An 18,321-nucleotide genomic window follows, 5' to 3' on the forward strand; every position below is an offset into this window, starting at 1 on the left:
ACACATTATTACAAGCCCATTCAAACCCAAGTGTGACATCAACTTCAGATTCCCTAAACCCTCAGATGAGTTTGTGCTAATTATAGCCCAGGTTGGATTGGTAATAAATCTGGGTTTTACTTGGATTGAACTTACTACTAAAATAACCGAGGTTTTGGTCTTTTGTGAATTAAAATTCATGCAATTTGAGTGTTTTTGCAAAGTAATCTGCATTTTCTTTAACATTGTACATAAGAAAGGTTTGGTCTTTTGTGAATTAAAATTCATGGAATTTGAGTGTTTTTGCAAAGTAATCTGCATTTTCTTTAACATTGTACACAAAAAAGGTAGCTGCTCTATAACAAGCCTGGGAAAGATGTCCATGATTATTAAATAAAATGAGGTCAATATTCAATGTCATTGAATAATATTCTCAGTGTTAATAAATCTAAATCTATGCTAGTTTATTTCATGAACGGAATAATCAGAGCTAAAAACAGTCGCCAAGGGATTGCAGACTACTTCCTCAATTTATCCTCTGCACTCTGACTTATTTGTAATACAGCCTAGCATGTGAAGGGTGTGCTAGTTAGCAGAGTAGGGTAAAGTCTAAAAAAGGCTTAAATACTCGTTATCATCTCATTTCTCTAAACCCTCTCTCCCTTGCTTCTGTACTCCGTTCATTCAATATTTCAAGTATTCACTTCCTGTTATCTTCCTTAATCGCTTAATTCATTGAATTTAGTCCAAAAAATAAATACCAAGATACCTACAACTATTGTTACTCGTTCGAGGAGGAACATCCCCAAAAGAGGGAAGGTGAAGGCAGCCATTGCCTCTTCCCTCGCCCAATCCATCAGATCAGTGTTAGGATCCCCTAAATCATTCAACCACTCTGTTGTTTCCTCTTCCTCTTCTCTCGCGACTGCAAATCGTTTGAGAGCACAATGAATGACTTGCAGATCAAATGGGCTTGAGTTTCTTTCATTACAAATTCAGTGATGCAGAAATTAAATCATTATGGATGAAAGCATGGGATCCATAGATCTGTTGTCCAAATCATTTGCTCATTTGTCAAACTCTTTTCCCCAGATTTGAAGCCCTGCAACAACAATGGAGTTTGCTCTTTATGCTGTAGTGAGTCACCAAATATAAAGAGGGGAAATATTTTCTACTATAGCAGCTATTCCTAGTTGCAGTTGAAAAGCTCTGAAATACAAAGTTTGTTGATAAGAGATTTTGAGTTGAAATATATGGCACTTGATTCCCCTTGGCATGTGTAACTGATTTTGATCCATTAGTGGTGTTTATAAACTTCATCTATGTATTAGATTGATAGAAATACCCATTAGCATGTAGAATAGATTTGAATCCTGTTTTTTACATCCAACAACTAAGAGTTTACTAATTCATCATGCTTTTGATCCATAAGTGAGTGGCTATAAACCTTAACTCTGGATTGAGTGATGAATCATTTGCATGAATGTGCTTTTAATGTGTGGCTAATTAGCATGAATGTTCTTTGAATGTGTGGTTAATCAAATATGAATCGTTTGCATGAATGTGCTTTGAATGTGTGGTTAATCAGATATGAATTGTTTGCATGAATGTGTGGTTAATCAGGTACTCAACACTCACTTTGAATGTGTTGTTAATCATTTGAATTTGTGGATGCATGAATGTGCTTTGAATGTGTGGTTAATCAAATATGAATCATTTACATGAATGTGTGGTTAATCAAGAACTCAACACTCACTTTGAATGTGTGGTTAATCATTTGAATGTGTGATTAATGAAATATAAATTGTTTGTATTTTGGTAGTGAATGTTAATGATTGAAGTTACATGTAGTTGAAGTTATTAAAAAGCTAAAAGATTTTCTATTGTTTATCTTATAACTGTTTAAACTAGAAGGAGATTATTACTGTTCACATAGTTGAAATTTGGAGGAGATTCTTTCATTTAGGTTAATGAAATGAAACTTTGAACAATTTATTTTGATTTAGGTTACTAATGGTCAAAAAATTATTTTGAGCTTATAATTGCTCACCTATATGATGCATTCATTTGGAGTTAATTATATCATTTATATTTATTGTGACCAAAATCTAATGTGAGTGTCAAATATGTAGGATGGAGAAAGTAGACGTTATGTGTATTCGCAAAAGAGCCAAAATTCTGGGAACTGTAATTTGTGTGGGTGGAGCAATGGCTATGAGTTTCCTTCAAGGTCCTACTCTAGCCCAACTCTGGCCTCTGTGGGGACAATCAACATCAGTTTCCAACACTAATACAGTACACCTAGTGGAAACCATTCTACACGAGGGAGATTCAGGCAACCAGATTAGAGGGTGTATTTACCTTATCTCAACAGTGATAATGTTATCCACTACCATGATATTGCAGGTCTCCCTACCACCTTGCATATTAAATTGATACCCAATTATAACCCTTTTCTGTATTTAGAAGTTTCAAAGTTCCCCACCCAATCAAATATATGATTATAATTTCATGTGCATGTTGAGACAATGAAGAAGTTTCCAGCCACACTATCCCTAACATCAATTACTGCCATTCTAGGCTCCATCCAAACTGCTCTCCTAATAGCCATTCTTGACAGGGGCATCATTCCAACATCATGGATACTGGATAGGGCTAATATTTTGACTGTGTTCACTACAGTAAGTCTACATACATGAATGATGTTCTTCCTCAATTTTCCCATCCATGAATAACTTAAATTTTTGTTAGGTGGTTAAGCTGATTTGTGGAAGATTAATTCAATTTGGCAGGGAATCATATTCAATGCAATGGCATTTCCATTACAGTTATGGTGTTTGTTGAAACAAGGGCCAGTATTCATTACAGTATTCAACCCAGTGTCTACCGTGTGCTCAGCAATTTTATCATCTATAGTTCTGGGAGACACGTTGCGTTTGGGAAGGTGGGTGGTTTGTTATATTCTCAAATATTCAATTCGGTGTCTTTTTATACACTCCAATATTCAATTTGTGTTAGAGTGGTTCAGGTAAAATTAAACTTGATTAGATAAAGTTATTAGTTGTTTTTGGGCTAATGAGAATCTATGGTTTTGTCCATGGTATTCATATGGAATATAGTATATTCTTAAGTCTTCAATTTCTATTAGATTGGTTCAAGTAAATTTGTGCAATGGCTATGAGTTTCCTTCAAGGTCCTACTCTAGCCCAACTCTGGCCTCTGTGGGGACAATCAACATCAGTTTCCAACACTAATACAGTACAGCTAGTGGAAACCATTCTACATGAGGGAGATTCAGGCAACCAGATTAGAGGGTGTATTTACCTTATCTCAGCAGTGATAATGTTATCTCATATATTATTCAAAGTATAACACACCAATATACATGTTCAAAAATAAAAATATCTGCAATTATTTTGATTTTGATGATAATAACATATTTAAACCCAGCTTACCAGGCTGACCATGACAATTCCCTCCATCAGACACATTGAGAAAGGTCAAGCTTATTTACCATGCCCGGTTGGGCTATATAAACACACTGTTAAATTTATATTGGTATAACTTTAATTGCATATGCTTACAACCCAACCACATTTAATATCCTAAACCACATACAAAATCCTATAGCAGAGTAAATATTATTTGCCATGGAGAAAAGCAGAGCTTATTTACCATGCCATAGGATCAAGTGCAAGAAAGGAAGCCGCACGTGCTTGAACAGGGCTAGAAACGTTAGGCTGCTACTAAAAAGGCGTAACAAACTTACGTGTTAGTCTCCGCTTTGGTCTGTTCCGTAGTTTTAAATGCGAACGAAGTCAAATCATTAGCACTACGTGTAAATTTTACAATGTCAATCCACTAAACTAATATTTATAAACTAATATTTTTTTTATTTAATGTCAATCCACTAAACCAATATTTATAAACTAATGTTTTTATATTCAATCCTTCAAGTTGTGGTTTTTTCCATTTTTATGTAGTTATAGAGAATCATCTTTCCAATTTGCTTCACATAATATAGCTATTGAGATATGTTTTGATTATGCTCATAATTCAGATAGAAGTGAATACTTTAAGTAGATACGATGAATTGAATTTCAGATAGAAGTGATAAAGGGATTGAAGCGTTAAATCCATACTATGAAATATGCACCTACAATCGATGGTCCTGGGTTCATTATCATGCTCATGCTTCTATCCCTAACAACTCATGATGAGCAATTCTTATATTGCATGTAATAAGAAGGTTAGCATGCTGGGACAAGTTTATTTCTATGGCTGAGGACATGTGCAATTTTAGAACGAGCTAAACCTCAAAATGACATGCCCATTTGATATTGAACCTGGGCAATCATGTGGCACTGCTTTAGCGTACGGTTCATCTTTATCTCTGCCCGTCCCCCTGACCCCCGAGGGCTTCACTTTATAGAATACCGGGAGAATAGTAGCTATTTCTCAAACATTATATCGGATTAAATCATCACCCGTTAGCATTCGATGTTCTATTTGATTAAATTCAAAATAATTCCTAAACATAAAATGTTTAAAGATAATTCAATGATTTACTCAAATGTACTCCTTCGAGGGAACCAGTCTGATAATGACACCACACAAATGACACCACACAACCAGCAATTGTTCTCATAAGTCTCTACAGCGTCCCTAGCTGAGCAGTGCAGAGGGAACACCATGTGTGGGGCACCACACAAATGACACCACACAACCCTCATAAGTCTCTACAGCGTCCCTAGCTCAGGAGTGCAGATGAAGGGCGTTGATCGAATTAAGCCAATGTCAGACCCCAGAACAAGATTGATGAACTATTTTATGAAATTTCTTTCAAGAATGCCGCCCATTTGTATGTGAAAATTGAGAGGGAACACCATGTGTGGGGCACACGTCCTCCACCAGGAGCTTGAGTTACAATCTTGTCATAGCATACCTTGCAAAGCCGACCCTCTTCGTTTTCACACACAAAAAAATATCTCTTATATATAAATTTGACATTTAATTTAATTCTATTATTATTATTATAATATTTATATTTATTATTAATATACTTTTAATAATTTTATAAGTATTAATAAAATTATTATATTTTTATATTAAAAATATATAATAATTAAAATTATTCTATATTCAATTTTGAAACTATAGGTACATTATGCTAAAAACATATATGTCCATATCAAATACAAAATGTTTATTTTGATTTTGATGATAACAACAGATTTAAACCCAGCTTACCAGGTTGACCATGACAATTCCCTCCATCAGACACATTGAGAAAGGTCAAGCTTATTTACCTTGCCCGGTTGGGCTATATATACGCACTGTTAAATTTATATTGGTATAACTTTAATTGTATATGCTTACAGCCCAACCACATTTAATATCCTAAACCACATACATTTAATACAAAACCCTATACCAGAGTAAATATTATTTGCCATGGAGAAAAGGAGAGCTTATTTACCATGCCATAGGATCAAGTGCAAGAAAGGAAGCCGCACGTGCTTGAACAGGGCTAGAAACGTTAGGCTGCTACTAAAAAGGCGTAACAAACTTACGTGTTAGTCTCCGCTTTGGTCTGTTCCATAGTTTTAAATGCGAAGGAAGTCAAATCATTAGCACTACGTGTAAATTTTACAACGCCAATCCACTAAACTAATATTATAAACTAATGTTTTTTTTTATTTAATGTCAATCCACTAAACCAATATTTATAAACTAATGTTTTTATATTCAGTCCTTCAAGTTGTGGTTTTTTCCATTTTTATGGATTTGAACCTGGGACATTCGTTTTGCATAATACTTGGTTAATTGACCTTGTTGTGTAACCATACAATATGACATTGTTAATAACATTATTATATGTAATTTTGTGGAGAATTTTAAGATGTTTTTCGAATGTATAAATATATTTTAGGGTTTTAAAAAATTAAGTTAATAGAGTTAAACTTATGTTTGGAAGAAATTATGATTTGATTTTAATAAAAATGGAAAGGGAAAAAAATTATCTAATAATTAAATTAAATGATTATGTGTTCTTAGCTCCCACCTGAATCTATGTCATATATTGAATGGAATGTTAAAAAATTAGTATTTTGTTGATTGTTGATTGTGGATAAAAAGAATTGTTCAAGAAAAATTGAGGTGAAATCTTGATTTGTCTTATTTAAACTAGTTTTTTTACTATATATGGATTCAGCACCATGTAAAACTCCTAGGGTGCTTAGATTGCACATGATTACCCATCAAGCTTGTCATTTCAATACCACCTTGCATATTAAATTGATACCCTAAACTTATGTTTAGAAGTTTCAAAGCTCCCCACCCAATCAAATATATGATTATAATTTCATGTGCATGTTGAGACAATGAAGAAGTTTCCAGCCACACTATCCCTTACATCAATTACTGCCATTCTAGGCTCCATCCAAACTGCTCTCCTAATAGCCATTCTAGACACACTATCCCTTACATCAATTACTGCCATTCTAGGCTCCATCCAAACTGCTCTCCTAATAGCCATTCTAGACAGGGGCATCATTCCAACATCATGGATACTGGATAGGGCTAATATTTTGACTGTGTTCACTACAGTAAGTCTACATACATGAATGATGTTCTTCCTCAATTTTCCCAGCCATGAATAACTTAAATTTTTCTTAGGTGGTTAAGCTGATTTGTGGAAGATTAATTCAATTTGGCAGGGAATCATATTCAATGCAATGGAATTTCCATTACAGTTATGGTGTTTGTGGAAACAAGGGCCAGTATTCATTACAGTATTCAACACAGTGTCTACCATGTGCTCAGCAATTTTATCATCTATAGTTCTGGGAGACACGTTGCGTTTGGGAAGGTGGGTGGTTTGTTATATTCTCAAATATTCAATTCGGTGTTTTTTTATACACTCCAATATTCAATTTGTGTTAGAGTGGTTCAGGTAAAATTAAACTTGATTAGATAAAGTTATTAGTTGTTTTTGGGCTAATGAGAATCTATGGTTTTGTCCATGGTATTCATATGGAATATAGTATATTCTTAAGTCTTCAATTTCTATTAGAGTGGTTCAAGTAAATTTGTGCAATGGCTATGAGTTTCCTTCAAGGTCCTACTCTAGCTCAACTCTGGCCTCTGTGGGGACAATCAACATCAGTTTCCAACACTAATACAGTACACCTAGTGGAAACCATTCTACATGAGGGAGATTCAGGCAACCAGATTAGAGGGTGTATTTACCTTATCTCAGCAGTGATAATGTTATCTCATATATTATTCAAAGTATAACACACCAATATACATGTTCAAAAATAAAAATATCTGCAATTATTTTGATTTTGATGATAATAACAGATTTAAACCCAGCTTACCAGGCTGACCATGACAGGTCCTTCCATCAGAAACATTGAGAAAGGTCAAGCTTATTTACCATGCCCGGTTGGGCTATATATACGCACTGTTAAATTTATATTGGTGTAACTTTAATTGTATATGCTTACAGCCCAACCACATACATTTAATATCCTAAACCACATACAAAATCCTATAGCAGAGTAAATATTATTTGCCATGGAGAAAAGCAGAGCTTATTTACCATGCCATAGGATCAAGTGCAAGAAAGGAAGCCGCACGTGCTTGAACAGGGCTAGAAACGTTAGGCTGCTACTAAAAAGGCGTAACAAACTTACGTGTTAGTCTCCGCTTTGGTCTGTTTCGTAGTTTTAAATGCGAACGAAGTCAAATCATTAGCACTACGTGTAAATTTTACAACGTCAATCCACTAAACTAATATTTATAAACTAATATTTTTTTTATTTAATGTCAATCCACTAAACCAATATTTATAAACTAATGTTTTTGTATTCAGTCCTTCAAGCTGTGGTTTTTTCCATTTTTAAGTAGTTATAGAGAATCATATTTCCAATTTGCTTCACATAATATAGCTATTGAGATATGTTTTGATTATGCTCATAATTCAGATAGAAGTGAATACTTTAAGTAGATACGATGAATTGAATTTCAGATAGAAGTGATAAAGGGATTGAAACATTAAATCCATACTATGAAATGTGCACCTACAACCGACGGTCCTGGGTTCATTATCATGCTCATGCTTCTATCCCTAACAACTCATTATGAGCAATTCTTATATTGCATGTAATAAGAAGATTAGCATGCTGGGACAAGTTTATTTCTATGGCTGAGGACATGTGCAATTTTAGAACGATCTAAACCTCAAAATGACATGCCCGTTTGATATTGGCCCTGGGCAATCATGTGGCACTGCTTTAGCGTACGGTTCATCTTTATCTTTGCCCGTCCCCCTGACCCCCGAGGGCTTCACTTTATAGAAGACCGGGAGAATAATAGCTATTTCTCAAACATTATATCGGATTAAATCATCACCCGTTAGCATTCGATGTTCTATTTGATTAAATTCAAAATAGTTCCTAAACATAAAATGTTTAAAGATAATTCAATGATTTACTCAAATGTACTCCTTCAAGGGAACCAGTCTGATAATGACACCACACAAATGACACCACACAACCAGCAATTGTTCTCATAAGTCTCTACAGCGTCCCTAGCTAAGCAGTGCAGAGGGAACACCATGTGTGGGGCACCACACAAATGACACCACACAACCCTCATAAGTCTCTACAGCGTCCCTAGCTCAGGAGTGCAGATGAAGGGCGTTGATCGAATTAAGCCAATGTCAGACCCCAGAACAAGATTGATGAACTATTTTATGAAATTTCTTTCAAGAATGCTGCCCATTTGTATGTGAAAATTGAGAGGGAACACCATGTGTGGGGCACACGTCCTCCACCAGGAGCTTGAGTTACAATCTTGTCATAGCATACCTTGCAAAGCCGACCCTCTTCGTTTTCACACACAAAAAAAATATCTCTTATCTATAAATTTGACATTTAATTTAATTCTATTATTATTATTATAATATTTATATTTATAAAAATGACCAAGCCATTTACAATAAAAATGACCAAGCCATTCATAATGGGTTGTCTAGATTAATTCTATTATTATTATTATTATAATATTTATATTTATTATTAATATACTTTTAATAATTTTACAAGTATTAATAAAATTATTATATTTTTATATTAAAAATATATAATAATTAAAATTATACTATATTCAATTTTGAAACTATAGGTACATTATGCTAAAAACATATATGTCGATATCAAATACAAAATGTTTTGCTTAACAGATTTAAACCCATCTTACCATGACCATGACAATTCCCTCCATCAGACACATTGAGAAAGGTCAAGCTTATTTACCTTGCCCGGTTGGGCGCTTCAACGTGGAAAGTAAAAATAAAAATATCTGCAATTATTTTGATTTTGATGATAATAACAGATTTAAACCCAGCTTACCATGACCATAACAATTCCCTCCATCAGACACATTTAGAAAGGTCAAGCTTATTTACCTTGCCCGGTTGGGCTATATATACGCACTGTTAAATTTATATTGGTATAACTTTAATTGTATATGCTTACAACCCAACCACATTTAATATCCTAAACCACATACATTTAATATCCTAAACCACATACAAAATCCTATAACAGAGTAAATATTATTTGCCATGGAGAAAAGCAGAGCTTTTTTACCATGCCATAGGATCAAGTGCAAGAAAGGAAGCCGCACGTGCTTGAACAGGGCTAGAAACGTTAGGTTGCTACTAAAAAGGCGTAACAAACTTACGTGTTAGTCTCCGCTTTGGTCTGTTCCGTAGTTTTAAATGCGAAGGAAGTCAAATCATTAGCACTACGTGTAAAACTAATGTTTTTATATTCAGTCCTTCAAGCTGTGGTTTTTTCCATTTTTATGTAGTTATACCTGGCTGCCCTACACATGGTTCAATGGATTTGAACCTGGGACATTCGTACTTGGTTAATTGACCTTGCTCTGTAACCATACAATATGACATTGTTAATAATATTATTATATGTAATTTTGTGGAGAATTTTAAGATGTTTTTCGAATGTATAAATATATTTTAGGGTTTTAAAAAATTAAGTTAATAGAGTTAAACTTATGTTTGGAAGAAATTTTGATTTGATTTTAATAAAAATGGAAAGGGAAAAAAGTTATCTAATAATTAAATTAAATGATTATGTGTTCTTAGCTCCCACCTGAATCTATGTTATATATTGAATGGAATGTTAAAAATTTAGTATTCTGTTGATTGTTGATTGTGGATAAAAAGAATTGTTCAGGAAAAATTGAGGTGAAATCTTGATTTGTCTTATTTAAACTAGTTTTTTTACTATATATGGATTCAACACCATGTAAAACTCTAGGGTGCTTATATTGCACATGATTACCCATCAAGCTTGTCATTTCAATAAATTTCCTTTTATTGGGTGATATACAAACGATTGGATTTGCAAATTGAAATTAAAGTAGAATTCTATATCTAACAGATAAAATCCCGTTGCACAATATATTGGTGTGTTAATTTCAATGGTAAATAGCTTTTAGATTTAAAAAACTGTATACAACCCACCGTAGTATTAAATACTGCATATCAGGGAGGATAGAAAAATTCCATTTTTTTTTCCAATTTCTTTTAAAATGGTATTATCAACCTTATAGATAGATAATCATTATTACTGCCAAATATCACAATGTAAATATCCCACATAGAGAAGTTGATAGCTAAAAAATTTACATGCTATAAAAGAGATCATAATCAGTATCAACGCTCAAATGCAACGTATTTTGCAATTTCACCGTACGAGCTTATTTTTGGCTTATATTGAGATGACATCGAGGAATATCTAAAACGAGGTACATAACAAGGAGCGTGATACCAACAAAATCTCTAGCGAAACTGTTGGAAATAACAACTTACAAGGTTCATAGTATAATCAACTTTTTTCCGAATACTCTACAATCATTAATTTGATGTTGACAAGACAGAAACGGATCTCCATATAGGACTCTCATAAGCTTCGAGAAATCCTACTAATGGCGTCCATGCTTAATGACGTCACAGGATCTTTCCTGAATAAATTGTGTACAAGTAATTTCTGAAAAAAATTAAATTATGTCACCAGCAGTTTTAACCCTTTTGCAAAATAATTGAAATGACAGGTTTCTTGATTGAAAAATAATAGAAATGGCAGGTTTCGTGAGTGAAAATTTGTTCAGCCATTACAAGTATTTTCTCCAAAACTTTACAGATTTTGATCATGCTATTAGCACTTTTAACCGTTTTCAAGAAGCCTTTTAATTATGCTTATCAAGAATGCATCCAAATATACCTGTTCAATGTTTTGACGTAAGGATTCCTATGGCCTTCTGAAACATAGTTGTATGCATGTAACCAGCCGATTATTTCAAATTTTCCTGTACTTGTAATTGACCATTACCCACCAACGCAAAGCTCATGATCACCCAAAACAAATTCTCCTCTATCACCCAAAACACATTTTCCTCAGACATGTACAGCAGAAGCACGCCTGCTATGAAACTCATCCCCTGTGTATACCCCACCTCGTTGTCATACACCGCATATGCCTTCAACACATTGTGGAGAGACCTCTGCGCAAACTGAAAAATTAATAAGCCAGTTAGTTGAGCTGCAAGGGTCAGTTATGAGATAAGTCGGTTATTGAAAAGAAAAACATCCCATATAAAAACAATTAGGGAAAGTGACAAATCTACAGAAAAAACCGTCAAGAACGAGCTAGTTGCAAACATAGATGGCATGATGGTTTGGTCCTCAAAATGTTTCCTTAACTCTGGCAGTTTCTCCTTGTGTGTAGGGTGAGAACCAGCACACGCACGATTTTGTTGATGTGTTTATTGTTTGGACATGTTAGATATGTCCATTTGGAGGATACTCTATATGTTGATCGACATGCTTAGAATTTGTATTTGTGTGCTAGTAGATGAAGTATAACTTGTTAAAAGTTTCACATTTTCCTATTCCAATATAATGAAGTAAGGGAGTCAATATAATGAAGTAAGGGAGTCAATATAATGAAGTAAGGGAGTCAATGTTCACCATCAGTAATTTCTCGTGTTTTTCACCTAGATTTTTAGGGCCAAAGGCACCACCACACTTCAAACCATTTTATAATGAAGTAAGAGAGTCAATTTCAACTTTTGTCATTTCTCATGATTTTCACCTAGCTTCCTATGGACAAAGACACCATCACACTTCAATCCATTTTGTAAATGAGTTTCACATTTCAATAGTAGTGAATCTTCCTTAAGGTTAATAAATTGTAGTAATTATTTTATATGATATATTTCTTGCCACTTCATTCATAAGAAAATAATAATTTTGATAACTTTCACCCAACTTCTTAACAATTATTTGACTACTCAAAAATATATAGAAATGTAGATACTCAAATCTTTTAAAATATATACATGTTCTTAATTCTAAAAAAAAAATATAGATAATTCAAATTGTAATTTGGTTTCATAAAATACCTATAACACACATCCTGCATCATCAAATAAAAATTTTCCAGATTTTCTAATACCCATTAAAATAGTTCCAATGTTTCAATAATTTTTTTCCAATATCCATTAAAATAGTTGTCTAAATATTCAATCACTGAAACAGATTCTAGTCAACACTAGAAAATTAGAATTTTCGAAAATTTCAAATACCAACTAAAATATATCAAAATAATATATAACATACATCCTTCATAATTGAATAACTTTTTAAATTTTCCATTACCCATTAAAATAGTTGTCCGAATTTTCAATCACCGAAACAGGGATTAGTCAACACTAGAAAATTGATTTAATTTTTTTTTTCAAATACCAACTAAAATCTATTTTAATCAGTACTTGACTTCAATCCGTACTTAAAAATTTGAACAGTTTGTTTTCGTTCACCTACCCTATGTGTCACGATTTCTATGAAATGCCATGATCAACAGAATTCACAATTTCTATCAGATACCATTGACAATATAATTCAAGATTTTTTAAAATATAATCGAAATTGTGAAGCCCAGTTGTCATCACGTCACCAAATCTTGATTCCATAAATAATAATAAAAAACTTGATTTTGAGCATTGCCTTCCGAATACTCAAACCCATTATATCCAGAGATGTGGCCTCCCCCAAATTTATTAATTAATTAATTTAGGATAGTCTTCCCCATATTAATTAATTTATTCCAATTTTACGTGACCATGAAAAAACTTAAACTTATTTTGGTGTTGGCTCTTCATTGATACCTTCAGCAATAATAGAGTTACTCGGAAAAACATAATGAAAGCCATAAGCCTACATCGAAATCCAATGAGTCTCTGTATGAAAAAAAGCCTTTGCTATTTTTGACTCGGGCATACACTACACAAGTGTTAGTGTTAGGTTGAACCTTCCCATAAAAATAGTAGAATATATATATAATAAACAAATTTGACGGCTTGCATGCAACCCACTTGGCATCTGTGAGCCGAACACATGGGGGAGAAGCACGATGACCTAGAAAACACAGGGCAGAAGGAATAAAGGAGACAGGGCATAGTTATCAATTTCTATTAATCAATATAGCTAGCTAGTTGCAAGAGGTGTCGAGTTCAAATCTATCAACCTTCTGAGATACGGAGACAATCATGTTATGATAAGAATAGGCTAAACAGAGGAACATGGACATGGACTGTCGAGGAGGACCAAAATCTCATTACTTTCATTCTCAACCGCAACCATTGTTGCTGGCGTGCAGCTCTGAAACTCGCTAGTAATATATAGTTTTTTTTCAAGAAAATATATGGTTTCTTTACTGAGTCTGCCTTCTGCCTACTAATGAGAAATGTCGAGTCTTTTTTTTTTGGCAGACTTGCTCAGATGTGATAAGAACTATAGATTAAGGTGGATGAATCACCGACGGCTAAATCTGAAACGAGGGAGAGGGATTTTATCTGAAACAAGGGCTTTTATAAGAGTCTCAAAATGGGAGGTGGACAAGGATTTTTTGTGCCCTATCTGCATGCAAATGATGAAGGACGCGTTCCGCATGGCTTGTGGCCACAACTTCTGCTACATGGGCATCATGATGCATCTCAATAACAAGAGCAATTGCCCCTGTTGTGGCCTCTATCTCACAAACAATCATCTCTTCACAAATTTTGTATTTAATATTACTTCTTTTTATTAGATTCATGATACTTTAGTCCTTATTTTTGAAGCTAGAAATGTTTGTTAAAAGATGCAGAATTTAAAATCAAATCACTGATTGAGACTTTAGATGTACAGGTACAATTTCCCCTGCTGTGATCAGCTCTTCACCAATTTTGTATTTAATATTAGTTCCTTTTATTAGATTCAGGGTACTTTAGTCCTTATTTTTGAAGCTAAAATGTTTGTTAAAAGATGCAAAATTTAAAATCAAATTACTGATTGAGACTTCAGAATTTTAAGTGTTTTTTTAAAGCTAGAAATGCTCGTTAAAAACGCAGAATTTAGGTTCAAATTACTTATTGAAACCTTTAGACATTCGGCCCTTGAAACTCGTGTTTGTTTCAGATTCTTGCAAAATTTTGTTTCAATTTCATTTTTATTGAGACTGGAAATCATAGCCAAACAAAGCTCAGAAGTTAATTGGAAACTGCGTGAAAATAAAAAATGCAGCAGTCTTTAGTTGTCTTCGCTTACTATTTAAATATTCATGTTGAGTTTCTATTTCTACTCGAAGCGACTGTTGATTGATGGAAAAAATCATTTCTCATTATGAGAACCTTTGTGTTTTGGATTCTTGCAATTTCTTTTTGTTTTCATTTTGTCGTGTGAAGGTTGAAGACTGGAAATTATTATAAAAAAAATATCAAAATTTAACTGGAATTTGTTGCTGAAAATCGACGAGTATTGCATTTGTGTTTTCTGGTGTTCAGAAATGAAATTGTTGCCATTTTTTTGGGGGAAGAATATGCATAGAGAGAATAAGCGACAGAGGCACTAGGAGATGAGTTAATGATGAACTACCAATGACAATGATATAAATTATTATTGTTCTATTTCCTTGGAAACTACATATCTCAATAATTTTTGGTGAAAAATATATGGTTTCTTTACTGAGTTTGCCTTCTGTCTACTAATGAGAAATGTCGAGTCCTTTTTTCTTGTAGACTTGCTCAGATGCATTAAGAACCACAGATTAAGGTGGATGAATTACCTACAGCCAGACCTGAAATAGACATTTGTTGAGTAGAGGTAGACCGTCCAGGTATAGCCCTCCCAATGGAGTATTCGCTCCGCCTTTGAGCAGCACTACCGTCACCCAAAAGGCATTCTCCTCAGACATGTACAGCAATGGAGTATTCGCTCCGCCTTTAAGCAACACAACCATCACCCAATGCTTAAACACAACCATCACCCAAAATGCATTCTCCTTCGTATACCCCACCACACCAAGACAGCGCGGATCACAGGAAACTCATCCCCTTCGTATACCCCCACCAAGACAGCGCGGATCACAGGAGGATCACAGGAGTCAGTTATTGAGCGGCAAGAGTCAGCATCCCCTTCGTATACCCCCACCAAGACAGCGCGGATCACAGGAGGATCACAGGAGTCAGTTATTGAGCGGCAAGAGTCAGTTGTCAGTTATGAGATCAACGGTAGTAAAGTTTTTAATCGTCTAACACTAAATCTAATGGTGAATAACCAAGACAGCGCGGATCACAGGAGAGTCCATTTCAAATGGAAACGCCTTACGGCGTAAATATTAGTCCCTTTTGTTTATTATTACCTAAGGGTTTAATACTAAAATCCCAAGGGATTATGAACCAACGGGAATAATATTAAACAAAAAGGATTAATATTATAAACCCAAGGAACTAATAAACCCAACTCTTTAATATTATAAACCTAAGGAATTAGTGAACCCAACGGATAAATATTAAAAACCTAAGGGATGAAGAAGCACAAGGAATTAATATTACAAACACAAGAGAAACATAAAGATGACCATGATTGATATTATAAACCCAAGTTAATAATAAACCCAAAGGATTAATACTAAAACCCAAGGGATTATGAACCGAAGAAAATAATGTTAAACCCAAGGGACTAATATTATAAACCCAACATTGGTAAACCCTAATATAAATATTAGAAAGACAAAAATAAACATGGTTTATTTTCATGGTGAGAGAATCCTTGTCACAATGTGACATTCAACCATGGTTGGCCATGGTTGCCTATGATTGACAATGGTTGACCATGATCGATATTATAAACCTAAGGGAATAATAAACCCAAGGCATTGATATTATAAACCCCAAGGAATAATAAAACTAAGGTATTAATACGAAAACCCCAAGGGATTATGAACCCAAGGGAATAATATTAAACCCATGGGACTAATATTATAAACCCAACATTGTTAAACCCAAATATAAACACTACAAACACTAAAATAAACATGGTTTATTTTCATGGTGAGTCAATCTTTGTCAAAATGCGACATTCAACCAAGGGACTAATATAATAAAACCAACATTGGTAAACCCAAATATAAATACTAAAATAAACATGGTTTATTTTGACGGCGAGACAATTTTTGTCACAATGCGACATTCAACCATGGTTGACGATGTTTGGCTATGATTGACAATGATTTACCATGATTTATATTATCAACCAAAGTGAATAATAAATCCAAGGGATTAATATTATAAACCCAAATGAATAATAAACCCAAGAGATAAATACTAAAACCCAAGGGATTATGAAGCCAAGGGAATAATATTAAACCCATGGGACTAATATTATAAACTTCACATCGAGTAAAGGCAAATATCAATACTACAAACACTAAAATATACATAGCTTATTTTGATGGTGAGACAATCCTTGTCACAATGCGACATTCAAACATGGTTCACCATGTTTGGCTACAATTTATATTATAAACCTAAGGGAATAAAAAAACCCAAATGAATAATAAATCAAAGGGAGTAATACTAAAATCCCAAGGGAATAATATTAAGAACAAGGAACTAATATTATAAACCCAATATTCGTAAACCCAAATATAAATATTACAAACACTAAAATAAACATGTTTCATTTTCATGGTGAGATAATATTTGTCAAAATGTGACATTCAAGCATGGAACTAATATTATAAACACAACATTGTTAAACCCAAATATAAATACGACAAACCCTAAGACAAATATTATAAACATTGAAATAAACATGATGTACCATCATTGATTTTCATATTGAGACAATCATTATCACAATTCCATGTTGGACCATGGTCGACATCATAATAAACCGTGTTTGACTCAAGAATAATAAACCCAAGCGATTGATATTATAAACCCAAGGGATTAATAATAAACCCCAAGGGATTATAAACCAAAGGGAATATACTTAAACAAAAGGGACTAATAATATAAAACGAAGGGAATAAAAACCCAAGGGATTGATATAATAAACCCAAGGGATTAATATTTATTTTCATGGTGAGACAATCCTTGTCACAATGTGACATTCAAGCATGGTTGGCCATGGTTGGCTATGATTGACAATGGTTTACCATGATGGATATTATAAACCTAAGGTAATAATAAACCCAAGGGATTAATATGAGAAACCCAAAGGAATAATAAAACGAAGGGATTAATACTAAGACCCCAAGGGATTATGAACCCAAGGGAATAATATTAAATCCAAGGGACTAATATTATAAACCCAACGTATATAAACCCCAAGACAAATATTATAAACAGTAAAATAAGCATGATCGACCATCATTGATTTTCATATTATAAACCTAAGGAATAGTAAACCCAACTTATTTACATTAATACTAAAATCCCAAGGGATTAACACGAAAACCCGAAGGGATTAATACTAAAACCCCTAGGGACTATGAACCCAAGGGAATAATATTAAGCCTAAGCGATTAATACTAAAACCCCAAGGGAATAATATTAAGCCCAAGGGACTAATATTATAAACCCAATATTGATAAACCCAAATATAAATACTACAAACACAAAAATAAACATGGTTTATTTTGATCGTGAGACAATCCTTGTCGCAATGCAACATTCAAACATGGTTGACCATGGTTGGCTATGATTGACAATGGTTGACCATGGTTGGCTATGATTGACAATGGTTGATCATGATTGGTATTATAAACCTAAAGGAATAGTAAACCCAAGGGATTAATACTAAAACCCCAAGGGATTATGAACCCAAGGGAATAATATTAAACCTAAGGGACTAATATTATAAACCAAACGCATATAAACCCGAAGACAAATATTATAAACATTGAAATAAACATGATCAAC

The 18,321-nt window shown here is 33.7% G+C and overlaps 1 long non-coding RNA gene across 1 annotated transcript; it reads left to right on the plus strand.

The window, feature by feature from the left end:
• The first annotated feature begins 13,463 nt into the window (after positions 1–13,463).
• Positions 13,464–14,068, plus strand: LOC149193722 (uncharacterized). The gene is made up of 2 exons (XR_016254983.1): positions 13,464–13,748; positions 13,846–14,068. It is a non-coding gene; the product is annotated as an uncharacterized LOC149193722 (long non-coding RNA).
• The last annotated feature ends 4,253 nt before the right edge of the window (positions 14,069–18,321 follow it).

The sequence above is a fragment of the Pinus tabuliformis genome, chromosome 2_2, assembly GCF_031772625.1.
Source record: "Pinus tabuliformis cultivar Carrire ecotype Pingquan chromosome 2_2, CPIR1, whole genome shotgun sequence".
Classification (NCBI taxonomy): domain Eukaryota; kingdom Viridiplantae; phylum Streptophyta; class Pinopsida; order Pinales; family Pinaceae; genus Pinus; species Pinus tabuliformis.